At 41.1% G+C, this 14,776-nt stretch overlaps 1 protein-coding gene across 7 annotated transcripts in view; it reads right to left on the bottom strand.

Annotated features, from left to right (window-relative positions):
• The window catches only part of SDCCAG8 (SHH signaling and ciliogenesis regulator SDCCAG8), a 251,048-nt gene that overhangs the window by 30,980 nt on the left and 205,292 nt on the right, over nucleotides 1-14,776 (bottom strand). The gene's annotated exons all lie outside the window — the stretch shown is intronic.

Below are 14,776 nucleotides of genomic sequence, written 5' to 3'. Positions count from 1 at the left end.
AGGCCGAGGTGGGTGGATCACCTGAGGTCAGGAGTTTGAGACCAGCCTGACCAGTATAGTGAAACCCCATCTCTACTAAAAATACAAAAATTAGCCAGGCGTGGTGGTGGACGTCTGTAGTCCCAGCTACTCGGGACATTGAGACAGAAGAATTGCTTGAACCCGGGAGGCGGAGGTTGCAGTGAGCCAAGATCATACCACTGCACTTCAGCCTGGGTGACAGAGCTGACTCTGTCTCAAAAACAAACAAACAAACAAACAAAAAAACACTTAACATCAACCCTTTGAAGAAGGTATTATTGATAATATTATGATCTTCATCTTATGGACAGGGAAACTGAGGCTAAGAGATGCTACAATATCTTGCCTAAGTTCACATGGGTAGTAAGTGGTAAAGCTGGAACACAATCCCAGGTCTGTCTTCTAAACCTATTATTGTAGCAATGGCTGGAAAATCCTGTGCCCTTTTGTCCATACAACAAGGTCCTTGGGTGGAACTCACCTAAAGCTACTGGGCATTTGATAAGGAAGTTTTGTAGCACAAAAATCCTTGTCCTTACCAAATTTCTGTGTATGCTACCAAACTTTACAGAGTTCATGGTTCAATCATCCTATGTATGTTGACATACACTCATACATGTGTATGAATGCTGGGTGCTCCCTACAGCATAGTTAAAAATTAAGGCAGTGTTCTTTATAAGATGGCAGGACGGGACATGCGTTTCAATGCTTCACACACAAATACACACCAACAAAGCTGTCATTATATATGTGGAATCTGATTTAACATAACTAAAATTGTCAGAAATTTCTTATCAAGAGAATAGTCTTTCAGTAAAAATGAACTATCCAGAGAAGGTTTCCAAACCAAAATTATTTGCAAAGGATGCTAGAACATTTGGAGGTTCCTGATCAGATGCTGATATGGAGAAATGTACACGGGTGGAACGCAAATGTGGATTTGCAGTGCACATATGTGCTTAACCAGACAACTCTCTCCGAATAAAGCCACTGGGCTTCTCTTGTGAACTCTCCTCTTGTATCTGATGATGGAAGAAAAGGATGCTGGAATCTCAGCGGGGTTGTTCCCTACCATTCTGTTCACACCCTCACTGATGTCTCCTTTATCTGACTGGAGCTGGACTGATTGCCATAAGCCAAGTCTCTCTCACTGGTTCTCTCCTCTGGTACCACAGCTTCCACGCTCCTGATTTCACTGCTGACTTCAATCCAGTTCAAAGTGGAACATGGAACAGGATTTAAAAAGACAAAAAAATGAAAGCCCTTGCTACCCCTCCAGTGCTTCCAGATTCATCAATCTTTGATCACATAATCAGTCAATGGTCAACAGCAGTGTCCAGGAGGGTCTACGCACAATAGGTTGTGAATGGAGATGTGTTACTTGGAATTTAGTGCTGTTTGGGCAGAAGGTGCCCCACAGGTTTCCAACTTTAAGGGTATAAATCTTGAAGGCATCTAGAAAGGATTCTGGAATGCAGCATGAGGAAGCAGCACTCCTGTCCCTCCAGAGTGGAGACCTGCATATTAACTGCTCCACCCAGAGGGAGACTTGGTTCCCCAATGGGAGACACTGTCAATTATTTGCCTCTCATTAATTTAATAGGCTGGAATAGTCCCGGGTTGTACCGCAAAAACAGAAGTATTGTTACATTCTAACTTTGCTAACAGTATGGGCAGAATGAACTTTCCCTGCCGGACTTGAGCGCCTTCCTTAGTCAGCTTGTCTGCTCTCAATAGGACCTGTGTAACATCACCTCCCAGGCATAATACAGGCTCATTTCCTATTACAGGCAGCTTCCTGTGCTGGACACTTTAAACAATTCGCCTAGCTAATGTTTGTTGAGTACTTACTGTGTGCCCTGCACTGTTCTTAACATTTCTGTGTAATAACCCCTCATTCAATCCTTGAGAGAAGACTGTGACACAGGTAACACGACTGTCATAATTTTACAGATGAAGAAGTTTATTCCCATGTTAAGTAGCTTGCCCTAAAATCGCATAGCACAGAAGTAGTAGAGACAGGATTTGAACTTAAACTGTCTGGGTTCAGAACCCACACTGTTAGCTACTCTTCTCTCCAGTGAATCTCAGAGGCATTAAGTAGGAAAGGGGATGAGGCCCAGCCTACCAGCCATGGGAATCTGTGACATTTAGCCTCTCTGGGCCTGAATTTCTTCAAAGTAAAATTTAATTTTAACAATACTTCTCCTACCTACATCACAAGGTTGTTAGAAGATCACATATATCAAATAAATCAAATATTGATATATATCAAATGCCAGTTCTCACCATCTTCATCAGGGCCTTATAAATTGCCATCCTTTGGGTGTTAACTGGGGCCCCCAAAATGAAAGCCAAAGTCCTTTGCTTTGCCAGTTAAATACAGGAGCAAAGACTTGCTCATACTGCATTGCTATTTCAACGCTTTTACCAAAATGGTCTCAGATGAATTGAATAGGTAATGAAATTAGCCAGCTTCACTAAGATAGAGAGTGAGAGTCTGCCCTAGAATAGGCTATGGAAAAATGAGCGGTATCTTCCCTTCAGAAAGCCCTGAGGTCATGCTAGTCATCTGCCTATGGTACACCAGGATATTAAAAATAATACCACGACAATAGACTGAACACAGTTAACATGATGAAAAGGCAGATGAGATTATACATAAAAAAGAAATGCTGCCTTTCTGTTAGAGACAGAAAAAAGTGTTAATACAAATGAACAGCTGTTTGGGAAGAAAACATCATTTCCAAAACCCAGACAAAGCTCTATTTATTACATTTCAGAGACATTTAAATTATAGTGTCTGAAAAACGATCCTATCATGGGTATCTGTGACACCTAAATTATCTGAAAATCTGAAAGGTTACGCCGAAACAGAGGCTGTGTGAAAGACTAACACACAGAAAGTTCTTTTTTCTGAAAAGATGAGGTGAATAAATCCTTTGCATGGGATAACTGAATGAGTACTAAGTTTCAGGACTAAACTTGTTGAATATCCAATAGAATACAGTACATTCAAAATTGATTTAAAGATGTTAATGTATGCTCTTCCAAAATTCTAAAAGCAAAATTCACGACTCCCATTGGCCTGTTGCTATTCCTGTGTTCACACTGGTTCTCCTAGCACACTACTGCCTCCAGCTCCAGGCCTGTCTCAGATGCTCCACAGAAGGCCTGGTCAGCTCTCTCTGCTCACAGTGCCAGGCCAGGCCTGTCATGGGAGGCATTGGGCATGGCAGCCACTGAGGCAGGCCTGGGCATGAATTTGTTCCCACCAGCCCCGACCCTCCCAAAAGAGACCATGACTCACCCCTTTCCCATGGACTAGCATGTACCCAGCCATCTCTAGGCATTTCTAGAGAATAAACTGTCACACTTTAGTAAAAAAATTCTGGCTAAGGAAAAATAAAGGAAACTGTATTTAGTTGGCCCTAGGGAAAGGGAAACAATGATCAAATGATTGATCACACTGGGAGTCACTGTTACAGCCCAGTAGAGGTGGAATGCTGTATCTTTGTCCAGTCAATTCAATTAAAATATAGAAATTAGAATGGAAAAACAACACACAGAAGAATACTCCAGTCTATAATCACCTGTGACACGTGCTGGAGCTTTCAATCTAGGTGTCCTCACGATGGGGCGACCAGGACTTGAATGCCAGTGGGTCATCCAGCAGGAGTCTCGCTCACCCTATGCAAGCACGATTGCCTGCCTGCCTGCCTTTTCCCTTCGTCGACTTCTTGTTTATTGTTCCACCTTACTTCCTACACACCTCACAGGGTGTTGTGCAGCTTAGTTAGTTTGCGAAGGCTTGAGATTTTTCTGATGAAAGGTGTTATGGTGTTATGTAAATACACAGTATTATTTTGTCTTTATTCCAGCAATACTGGTTTGAAATAGTTCAATGTGTGTAAATATGTGTAATAATATGTATTAATTTGATTTTTTTTAGCAATTCCTTGGCATCCCAGCTAACTAAGTGGCAGCAACCTTACTTGCCTGATGAAATATTAAGTATAGCTACAGAAAACTATTAACTGGTCTTTGTCCCTTTCAAATCAAATGCTAACTATATTAGTCTTCTAAGCACTTGTAATAATCTGCTTGAATACTAGACAGAATTACCAAGTTGTGACCTCCCATGAATAAAACAGAGGTATATGCAAAGGTTAAGGTTCATAACATAGCAACTAGCCCACCCCAGAGGACGGGAACCGGTGTGTAAGCTCCCCAAAAACAATTCGCGTAACTGGAAAACCTAAGTGAACAACATTCAGTAAAAGCACCACCAATGCCACCACATGCTTCAAACTGTAATTTACAAAAATAAATATCACTTTTAGGATCAGGTGTCAAACAGGGCCATGTTAATTGTGATAGCCACTTTTTTTTTTTTTTTTTTTTGAGGCAGAGTCTTGCTCTGTCGCCCAGGCTGGAGTGCAGTGGCGCGATCTCGGCTCACTGCAAGCTCCGCCTCCCGGGTTCACGCCATTCTCCTGCCTCAGCCTCCCGAGTAGCTGAGACTACAGGCGCCCACCACCATGCCCAGCTTATTTTTTGTATTTTTAGTAGAGACGGGGTTTCACCGCATTAGCCAAGATGGTCTCGATCTCCTGACCTCGTGATCCACCCGCCTCGGCCTCCCAAAGTGCTGGGATTACAGGCGTGAGCCACTGCGCCCGGCCTGTGATAGCCACTTTTGTTCCCCTCTAGGAACGCCATTTCATCCAACCATGTTAACAATTTTGGGTCAAGAGGACATGAGCACAGCAACCCAACTTTCCACACAAGGCTCTGAATGAAGGGTTATTTTCAGCCTTCTCTCCAGCCAATGGCACCTACACCTGCTGGCTCTCACAGGAATGCTGAGAGTTCACATCCATCCCTTGGATGGGTATTTCCAAGAGATTTCATTATTTAAACGGTCTATGTGGCCATTGCCCTATTGGCAGAGTGGTCTCATTACCCTCCCTATCAAAGATGTCACAGTACCACCCACGCAAACAGTCAAAGGCCCAGGCTCTGGACTCATCACAAAGACGGGGAGATGTCAGTGGGTTACTAACAAACTCAAAAACCTAATCATATGGTGAATTTAATGAGTAATATTACCATGGATAACATTTTTGTTACATATATTATTTTTTCCCTCCCAAGATAAAAATCTGGCTTTAGACCCATATGGTGAGTGGATTGTGCTATATTAGGCATTATAGGAAACGGCTTCCGTCAGGCTGGTCTTGGGGCTGGACAGACACAGGAGCAGCCCTGGCTGGCTGGCTGGGCAGTCAGGAGGTCCAGCAAGGCACAGAATCATGTCCTCATATTGGGGATGTCAGGGCTGTCAGCCAGAAGTCATGTGCTTCTTCTCATTTTGGGTCTTAAGTCTAAAATCGTTTTCTAAAGTGTGCAATCCAAAAAACTATTAGAAGAGAAAGGGCCTTATTCTCCTCTGCATACACTGCCTCTCCCTAGCCATCAAGTGTTGCCACTCTACAGAGCCCCTCTTGGCCTCCTCATGCTTACCTGTTCCTTCTTCTGTGCCCTACACATGGCTCTTACCACAGTGCACTATGACTGTCTGCCTCCTGCACTAAAATGTTAGCTCCTTGAGAGTCAGGACTGAATCCTGCTGGTACCCATAGCATCCAGCACAGTGTCCAACACATGCAGCTGTTGAATGAAAGAATGCATTTTAAGAACAGCATCAGTGGACTTGACTGTGTTTTGAAAGCTCCCATTGGCCCTGGATCAGATGTCCTCACAGGTAAGGGGAAAGATTTATTTATCTTTTAAAATAAATGGCTTTCAAAGAACCACTGACAAAACCATTTCCACCTTTGGTGGAAGCAGAGAGTTGGCTGCATGTGTGGCAGTCATATACTTTTTTTGTCTTCCAAAGAGCCTAGGGTTTTTTTTTTTTTCTTTGCCGAAAGAAAACTAGATGAGAGAAAGCAAACGTCTAGGTGCAGAAAAAGCCTTGGGGACTTCTAGGTAAACAATTTCACTGGCAGCAGCTGGGGACCCAACAGCACTATGATATTGCTAAAGCTGTTTAAATGCAGTGCACACATAGATGCTGGTGTCTTCTGGCTGTACAAAAGGTAGGAGTTTTAAGATAATGTGAAAAAAATACAATGTAAATTTGTTCTACTATTCATGCATTCATTTTTGCTCAGCAAATATTTTCTGAGCACCTACAATGTCTTCTTTTCTGGGCATTGGGATACAGTGGAGAACAAGACAGCCAAGATTTCACTCCAAGGAGGTTGCATAGTTGTTAGCAAGATGATATTTGTGAAAAGGATGTGTGTATGACAGTGTTAGGAGGGAAACCTCACTGGTTACTGTCCTTACCTTCATAGCCACACAGCCCCTTCCCTAAAAAGATATTGCTTTCTGTCATGTCTTTATATGCACGAGATGACTTTTGCTATCATTTGTTTATGGAGGGTTATTTTTAGGGGCAGGGATGATAGGAACGAGAACACTGGAGCTCACCACTCCACAGGTTCCTCCTCTTCTAGATCATGCATCCCAGCTCCTGCAGTTGGGTGAGCCAGGTGACTTGAGTTCTGGCAAATGGGGAAGGGCAGAAAGTAGTGGGCTCAATCCTCGGCCTGGCCTCCAAACCTTTCGTGCAGCCCCCTTCATTCCCTCTGTGCTACATCGATGCAGGGTTGAGAAGTGGTGGAGAGAGGGTAAGGTAAAGTGAAATCTTAGAGTAAAGAACCAACGGGATAAGATCTCATTCCAAAGATGCTGTGTTGCACTTTCCTGAAGTCCAAGTGCCTCTTATGAGCTCTGATCACAGTGGCTACCAAAATACATTAGGTATTAGCCCTTCCCCTCAAAGAGGTCATGACCCATTTGGGCTTGGAAAAGACCTTTGCACATGGGAAAAAGCAGTAAATATGTGTGTGAGGGCTGTGGGCCAGGTGGAAGTGAATCTTCTTAGAATTCAGAAGAGGAATTCATTCAAGAAAACATCTCCCTTGACTTTAAAGCATTGTATAGTATTGAGTTTTAAAAATGTACCATGGTACATTTAGATGCACCAATAGTCCAGAAATAAGGAATGGGATGAAAATGAAACAGACTGCCTCAGTGGTAACAAAGGTTCCAATGAAATAAATGTCGGAACTCAGCAGAATGGTCATGTAGCTCAGCTCCGTCCGACTGTGCCAAGAAAGAGAAAACATCTCTCATTAGTGCAAATTTTTTGAAGATGAAGAAAATGGACTTCTGAAGCCTCTTAAAGACTCTGAAAGTCATGCCACAGACACAGTTACAAGGAACTGGTAACTCCTCAAAACCATGCTGTGGAATTAAAGCAAAGACTTCAGATGCTACTCTCCCCAAACAGAATTCATGGGGACCTCGAGGTCAGTGACACCTTTCAGAACATAGACTGGAATAGTCAGAGTGACCCAACGTACTCTCCCTTTGATCAACCTTATATTTGACTGCATTTTAGTAAATTATCCATGTAGTTGTATTTTGACAGCTCTCTTTACAGCAGTAAAACAAAATGTGTGCATCGCAAATGGCAAAGATTCAAATTTCAGCTATGTTTATCCAAAATAGCACTGAACTGCTTCTGTACTTATGCTATACTGCCTACAGCTTTACGGAAGGGAAGACAGATGGGATGAATTTAGCAGGGAAACAGCTGTGGCTTGAAGAAGAGACAAGCAAAAGTTTTGCTATCAGGCTTCATTATGTATCAAGGTACCAGTAAAATGTGTATCCGTAAGGCAGCCAAAAAAGTGTTTTTCATTTGACTAGTGATAATTACCTTTTCTCAACAGCTGACAATGTTCTAAGTAGCATTAAATAGGTATAATAATTAAGCAATAAGATACAAGCATCAGTGCCTCACTGGGAATTGTGGTTTTCTTCAGGTGTGCTGGGAGGCACAGGCTAAGAGGCCACAGACTTCCACCACCCGAGAAAGGGAACAAGCCGAACACGCTGCCGTCAGGGGTGCAACAAATAGAAAAAGGGGAAAAAGCTACACGGGGAGAGGGAAGCTGGGGACTTATTGGTGTGGCCACAACATTACTGAAACAGAGTTAAGCCAATGCCCATCTCCAGTATTTCCATCTCTTTCTTCACAATAAACGTGCTTCAGTCACACTTTGTTCCAGTCAGCTAGGGCTGCTCTACCTGTAGCTTGTGAAAATGGAAAATTGGGCTTTTTGTCCTCTGAATCATCTTTACCCATCTGTAAATGTCCAATCAGATGTTCTTCAAAATGCACCTGCTTCAACTTTCTGCAAACAGGAAATGTCCAGTTTTGACATGGCTGGTGTGGTGATCAGTCATGTTGTGAGTTGGGTGGACTGTGAGTGACTGTTCCCTGCTGGCACCAATTCCATTCCTGCGGGTCGCCTCAGCGAAGGCTGACCAACATGCCACCAGAATCCTCCCGTAGATCCTCCTAGAGAAAGTAGTGCTCGCTACACTTTGTGTTTAAAATAAGAAATCATCCATTTTGTGAAAAAAAAAATCATGCCTCTTTATCTCAATAGAGGCTTCTATATTGGGTGACCAAAAAATAATATAATGTATGAGCATTATTAACACCTGATAAATTGTTCTAATAAATAGATTCTTTACAAATCTAATGTATGTCACACTGGTGAATAACATCATGTTCCACTCAGATCAATAACATTAATATTGCCATGGTAACAGAAGGGAGAAAGGCAGAGAAAGCCTTAAAAAAGAACAAACAAAATAAGACCTATATGCAATAATCCCTTGAGTGACAGTGACATTTGGTAGTACAAATTTTCCTAAACAGCTTGGAATTACCACATCACCATTTATTACCATTGAGTGGTAATAAAAAAAGCATTAGCATACTCAGGAGCATGTGCAAACTGGTTAGAAACTTACTAGCTTCTTGAGGCCTGGGCAGGAGGATCACTTGAGGCCAGGAGTTCAAGACCAGCCTGGGCAATGTAGTGAGACCTCATCACCAGAAAAAATAAAAATATCAGCTGAGGGTGTTGGTACGCCTGTAGTCCCAGCTACTCAAGAGGCTGAAGTGGGAGGATCGCTTCAGCACAGGAGTTAAGGCTGCCATGAGCTATGATTGCGCCACTGCACTCTAACCTGCACAACAGAGTTAAACCCTGTCTCTTAAAAAACAAAAACTTACTAGCTTTCTAAATATTTTAGTATCACCTTCCATTCCCACTCTTTGAAAAGGTTGTGTTTTTTTCATTTTAGGTACATTTCCACCCCCCACCCCCCAAGCCTTTCTGTAATACACCTCCATTCTTCAGTGACTTGTTTCTGGCAGCACATACTGAACCTCTGGCCTCCTCCATCTTACTGCATCTTGAAAAGCCCCATGTTAGCCACTGATTTGCCAGGTTCAACAGGACCATCTTCTCTTTAGAGGCAGAAAGATACTATGGTCTTTCAGTGAGAGCACAAGCTTTCGAGTCAGGCAAACCTATTTAAATTCTAGCTTTCCCTCCTAGGACTCTGCAGCTGTGGCCACACTTCCTCCCTCCGATCCTCCACTTCCTCAATCATAAATTGGAAGAAACCTTGAAAGACTATTGTAAAGTACAGTAATCTCTGAGTGAATTGTCAATAACTAGGGACTATTTTTTTCATTATGGGAAGGAAAGGCTTTTCCAAATTGTCCTTTCTGTCACTGTTTTATTTCAAATTATTGCTCCTCTTCTTTTTCTTCTCACTCTCCATAATCTGCCTCAAATTTAAGGTAACATAAACACATTTGAAACTGGTAATATTTTACTATCTCCACCACATTTTTCTCCATCTATCAGAACACAAGAATTTCTCACGTAGAGATATTTATGCAATAGCTTAAGGCACGTATCTTGGGACTCAATTCAGAAACTGATCAGATGTCCCTTGCAGGAAAACAGTGGCAGTTTAGTGGCAGGAATGCCATTTAGAGATCACTGAGAATGGGAATATAAAACAATGCCATATCTGACTGGAATCACAGGAAGAGCTTCTAAAAATTTTTACTATTTATGGGAGCTAAAATATTGCTAAGATTCTTCAAATCAGCATCCCTTCTTCCCAGAATTGGCAACAACACTGCCCAGGTTCAAGTTTGGCATCTATCACCTAGTAGCTGTGTGACCTTCAGCCCGTTACTTAACCTTACTGTGCCTCAGTTTCCTCATTGGTAAAATGGGGATATTGCTAGTACTCGCTTCATGTGGTGGTTATGAAAATTCAGTGGGTTTAAAAGGTAAGTGCTTAGAAGAGGAGCTGGTACATAGCAAGCATGCTTTAAAGTTAGCTACTGCTACTACAGTGATAAGAATTACAATGATGATTATTATATATTTATTATATCTTACATAATTATATATTATATAATAATTATTGCAAGGGGTGTCAGGAAATTTTTACATGGTAGCAAGAAGCTTAACACAACGTTCAGTGCTGTCAAACTGTGGAAATTAGGGAATCAAGGAAAGGGCCAGAACCAAGAATTCCTGAAACACAAAAGCAGAGGCCAGGGTCCCTGGCCAGGGAGGCTAAAGGATGGTCGAGCTTCTTACAGCAAAGACCTTAAGATTGTGTGTGCTGAATAGTCAGGTGTCTTCACGAGAACACTTCTAAAATTAGTAACTCACTCTGACCCACACACAAGTCAAGATGAGGACAGAACTGTATCTTGGGTCTTTGTCATTTTGGGATGGGTCCTGAAGGTTTCTGCAGGACCTCTATCCATACCAGCACACCTGACAATTATATTTCTGCCAGAGAGTGATGACTTACATATTATAGCTAAATTTTAAAATCTGTTTAGAAAAGAGAAAAAAACACATATTAACAGACTATCAGCAATGCTGTCTCACAGTACAAGTCAATAAAATCCCTGTCTCCTGGTTTCCTCATATTGTAAATGGTAATAACCACCCTTGATAACCACTTAACAGAGGGATTGGAGAGTGCCAGCTAAAATTTGCAAAGTACGCTTGAGGTTGCAATTATGTAAACATAGAAATGATCTCTCTTTTAAGAATCAATTTTGAGCGACTTAAATCAATGTGTTAAGGACAAAAGCTTCATAAAATGCATGAAAAATTGGACTTAGATACTATACTTTGAAATCAACCATCAGCATTACAAATGTCACGTATGCACAGACTGTTACCAGCAGAGAAGTTCAAAAGTAAATACACTGCATTTGAAAACCTCATCCTCAATGCATGATGCTAGTCACTAATGGGAAGCCACGGCAAATATGGAAACTGACAGGCCAAGCAAAGCAAATACATTTTTACTTAAACGGTGAATTCTTTCTGTATATTTTCTACAGGGCTCCTATAAGTCATTTAAAATGTTCAGTTCTGAATGACCACTTTAAACAGAAAGGATGATGCTTTGGATCTAAAACCAATGATTAAACAATGCGGACATTTACATGAATTATTTTTGGTTTTGTGTTAATTTTCATTGTCGACATGACACTGAGAATGAAACTTCTTTTATGGCTTCAGGATCAACAGAATAGACACATGCTATTCTGAATATGAATATTTATAAGACTTTTCCTTAAAGAAAAAAATATGAAATAATCAATAAATTATTTTTTTTTTTTACAAAATAAGGTGCACTCCACCAAAAGAGAATCGAAGATCTGTTGATTCCTCAGAAAGCATTAACGTTTCTAGCATGCGTGATAAATACCTACGATTCTTCCGCCCATTTTCCTTTTTGGAAGTTTATCACTGTATATTCTGTGACAATCTGCTCCCCTAGAATTTGGAATTTGAATAAAACAGATTTGGTTGCTTTTTCCTCAGATGAATGCACAAAGACCCTTAAAAACAAATGTTCTTTAAAAGTGTGATGCCTGTATTTAACATTTATTAAAGATATAGCATCTACCAAAAGATTTTCAAGCTGAACTAGGTCTTCCATCCCAATTCTACAATAGAAAGTTAAATATGATCAGAATACAAGGTCCAGGAAAGGCACAATAAGAACGAAGAGATAAAGATGGAAGATTGCCCCCTAAATAAAATAAAATAAAATAAAATAAAAAATGATCCCTTACCCCTTTACCAAAACCAAGTCAATTGCCCTCCCTCTACCCCCTTTTAAAATGCTGGGAATGACCCACTTTAACCTAGGCATATTGGTATAAAAATAAAAGCAAAAAATCTAACTTTCTTGATGTATTTATATGAAAATAAACATATAGGCACAGCTAATAGCTCACTCTAATTGCTCTCTAAGCAGAGCCTCTCATACAGGTTTACTACTACATTCAGAGGCATGCATTTTTAAAAAATACTATTTACTCTGCCACCATATCTTCAAATTTGTCATCTGACTATATTTGTGCAGCTTCGTTAAACTAATCCCCAGAGGTGTCCCACGTCATTTAGCTTTTGATAACCTGAACAGCCCAGTGACCCTGGGTCATCTGCATGACACAAGCCAGCCACAGAATTAACAAGTGAATTTCCCTACCAACCAGGGCAGGATCAAGGATGAGAGCAGAATCCGACGACTCTTCTCAGACCTAATTATGTCAGGCTCTCCTGTTCAGTAAACCAAAGCAGGGAGAGAAAGCTGAGGAGAAAGGCTTTCCACCAAGATAAATTCTGCATGCTCCTGGTTCATTCGATGAACAAGGAGTTGGAAGATCCAGAAAACAAGGATGATGGAGACTGAACTGACTGGGTCCATGCTCTGAGCTCCCACAGCCTCTAGACCAGCGATCAGCCCAGGCCGACCGTCCTTGCTCCACGCATCCCTTCGGTCCAGAGCCCGTTCCGAGCCACTTGTTTGTTTCCTTAGGGGCCACAACAATGCCCAATCAAATTTATTTGGACAAATGAGAAACTAATTTGTTGAGTAACATTATCAAATGTACTTTGCACTTCAAATGTGGCACACACAGAGGGTTCTAATAAACTAAATCACGTTTATATGCATTACAAGGGGAACTTACTATAATGAATTATGTTGCTAAGTGAAGAATGACTACTTAACTAATCCATTTTGTAAATATGGATTTAATATGTTGGGTTTGCTTAAAGTGAGATATACTGACAACAGTTCGGCTTTCTATCGAGCTGGATTTGGAGTAAGATATTTTGAATTAGGGTCATTTATTAAATTTCAGAGCCTCTAGTCTCTCAGCATGATCAAGTGTGATCAAGATAGATGGAAGTAGGCCAGGCGCAGTGGCTCTCGCCTGTAATCCCTGCACTTTGGGAGGCCAAGGCAGGCGGATCACTTGAGGTCAGGAGTTCGAGACCAGCCTGGCCAACATGGTGAAACCCAACTCTATTAAAAATACAAAAATTAGTTGGGCGTGGTAGCCAACACCTGTAATCCCAGCTACTTGGGAGGCTGAGGCAGGAGAATTGCTTGAACCCAGGAGGCGGAGGTTGCAGTGAGCTGACATGGCACCACTGCACCCTAGCCTGAGCAACACAGCGAGATTCCATCTCAAAAAATAAAAATAAAAATAAAGAGAGATGGAAGTAAAGCAATTAATGTTTAGCAACTGGCCTACTTTTTCATGTTAGGGCAAAATAAAACTTCAAAATTCCCTAGGAATTTTTTGTTAAAGCTTTCAAAAGTTTTCATTTCTTCATTCTGAAATAGATTTCCTCCTTTCAAAATTATACTTTTCTTTTAAAATGTGCCCTAGATTTTCCTTGTCTTATGAATTATGGCATTTTAATCCTAAGTAGTGCATATAATTTCAAAATTAATATTGATTTTGGTTATTGAAAACAAACGAACAGTTAGAAAATTACGTGATGGTGGATTCTATTCATTTTGTCAAGCAGTTTATTTCCACCGCATCTGGGAAGTTTTCTCTGATTACCCCAGACACCTGCCACAGTGGATGGCACATTTGTTATGCTGACTGAAATCCTGACAGGTGAACGGTCCACTCTTGCAAGATGCTATGCTGCTCACTAAACAAGATAACAGGGACAAACAGAAGATAGTACAGGAGCACGGGCTTTAGATATCTCAGCTGCTGAATAATTTAACTTCTCCAACTCTCCTTTTGCTCCTTTGGAGAACACGATTATTATTAACAACAATATGTGACACAACATATTCTTAGCTGGAGCCAAATTCCTATTAGCCACTCAAAAACTGCGACCTCTTCCCTTACTCGTACTTGTTCCAACATGCCCAAATGGGTACAGTGATGTAGACTGTGGTGCGCTGGGGCTGTGGGGTAAGGAAAGAAGTGCTTTCAGAGTAGACGCATTACCTCCCACAGTTCCAAGATAACCAAACGTGAGTGAACCAGGCCTCTCTGCCTGGCTGACTGGGTGTGAGTCCCGGGAATAGGAAACTCTGATTTTAGGCCTATGGAAATCAGTTTCCAGATGCTTTGCTTGGCCCCTGTGTCTCAGTTTCATAGTTTCAAAGGAAGACAATACTAATAATTCATCTTGCACAGTATGTATGAAAAGAAGTATCTATTTCATGTTTTAAAGGTCATTGAATATATAACAGCTAGATAGTTAAAGCAAAATACCATATTCATCAGTGAAATAGAAAAGTTTAGCAGCATTCATCTGTTCTCATTTTAAATTTACCACAGTATGTAAATTAGAGGATTTAAAAAAGCATCAGGCAGAAATCTGAGCTAGGTGCGAATGAAAAGCACAATCAGAAGCAAATTTGTGACTGCTTGAAGTTAAGAGTTTGCCAAATGGGATGGTACTTAGATTTTACTACTAATCTGAGTTTATGTAAA

Source organism: Hylobates moloch, unplaced genomic scaffold (genome assembly GCF_009828535.3).
Source record: "Hylobates moloch isolate HMO894 unplaced genomic scaffold, HMol_V3 SCAFFOLD_18, whole genome shotgun sequence".
Classification (NCBI taxonomy): Eukaryota; Metazoa; Chordata; class Mammalia; order Primates; family Hylobatidae; genus Hylobates; species Hylobates moloch.
The sequence above is the reverse complement of the archived record's forward strand: the minus strand, read 5'-3'. Positions and strand labels throughout refer to the sequence as shown.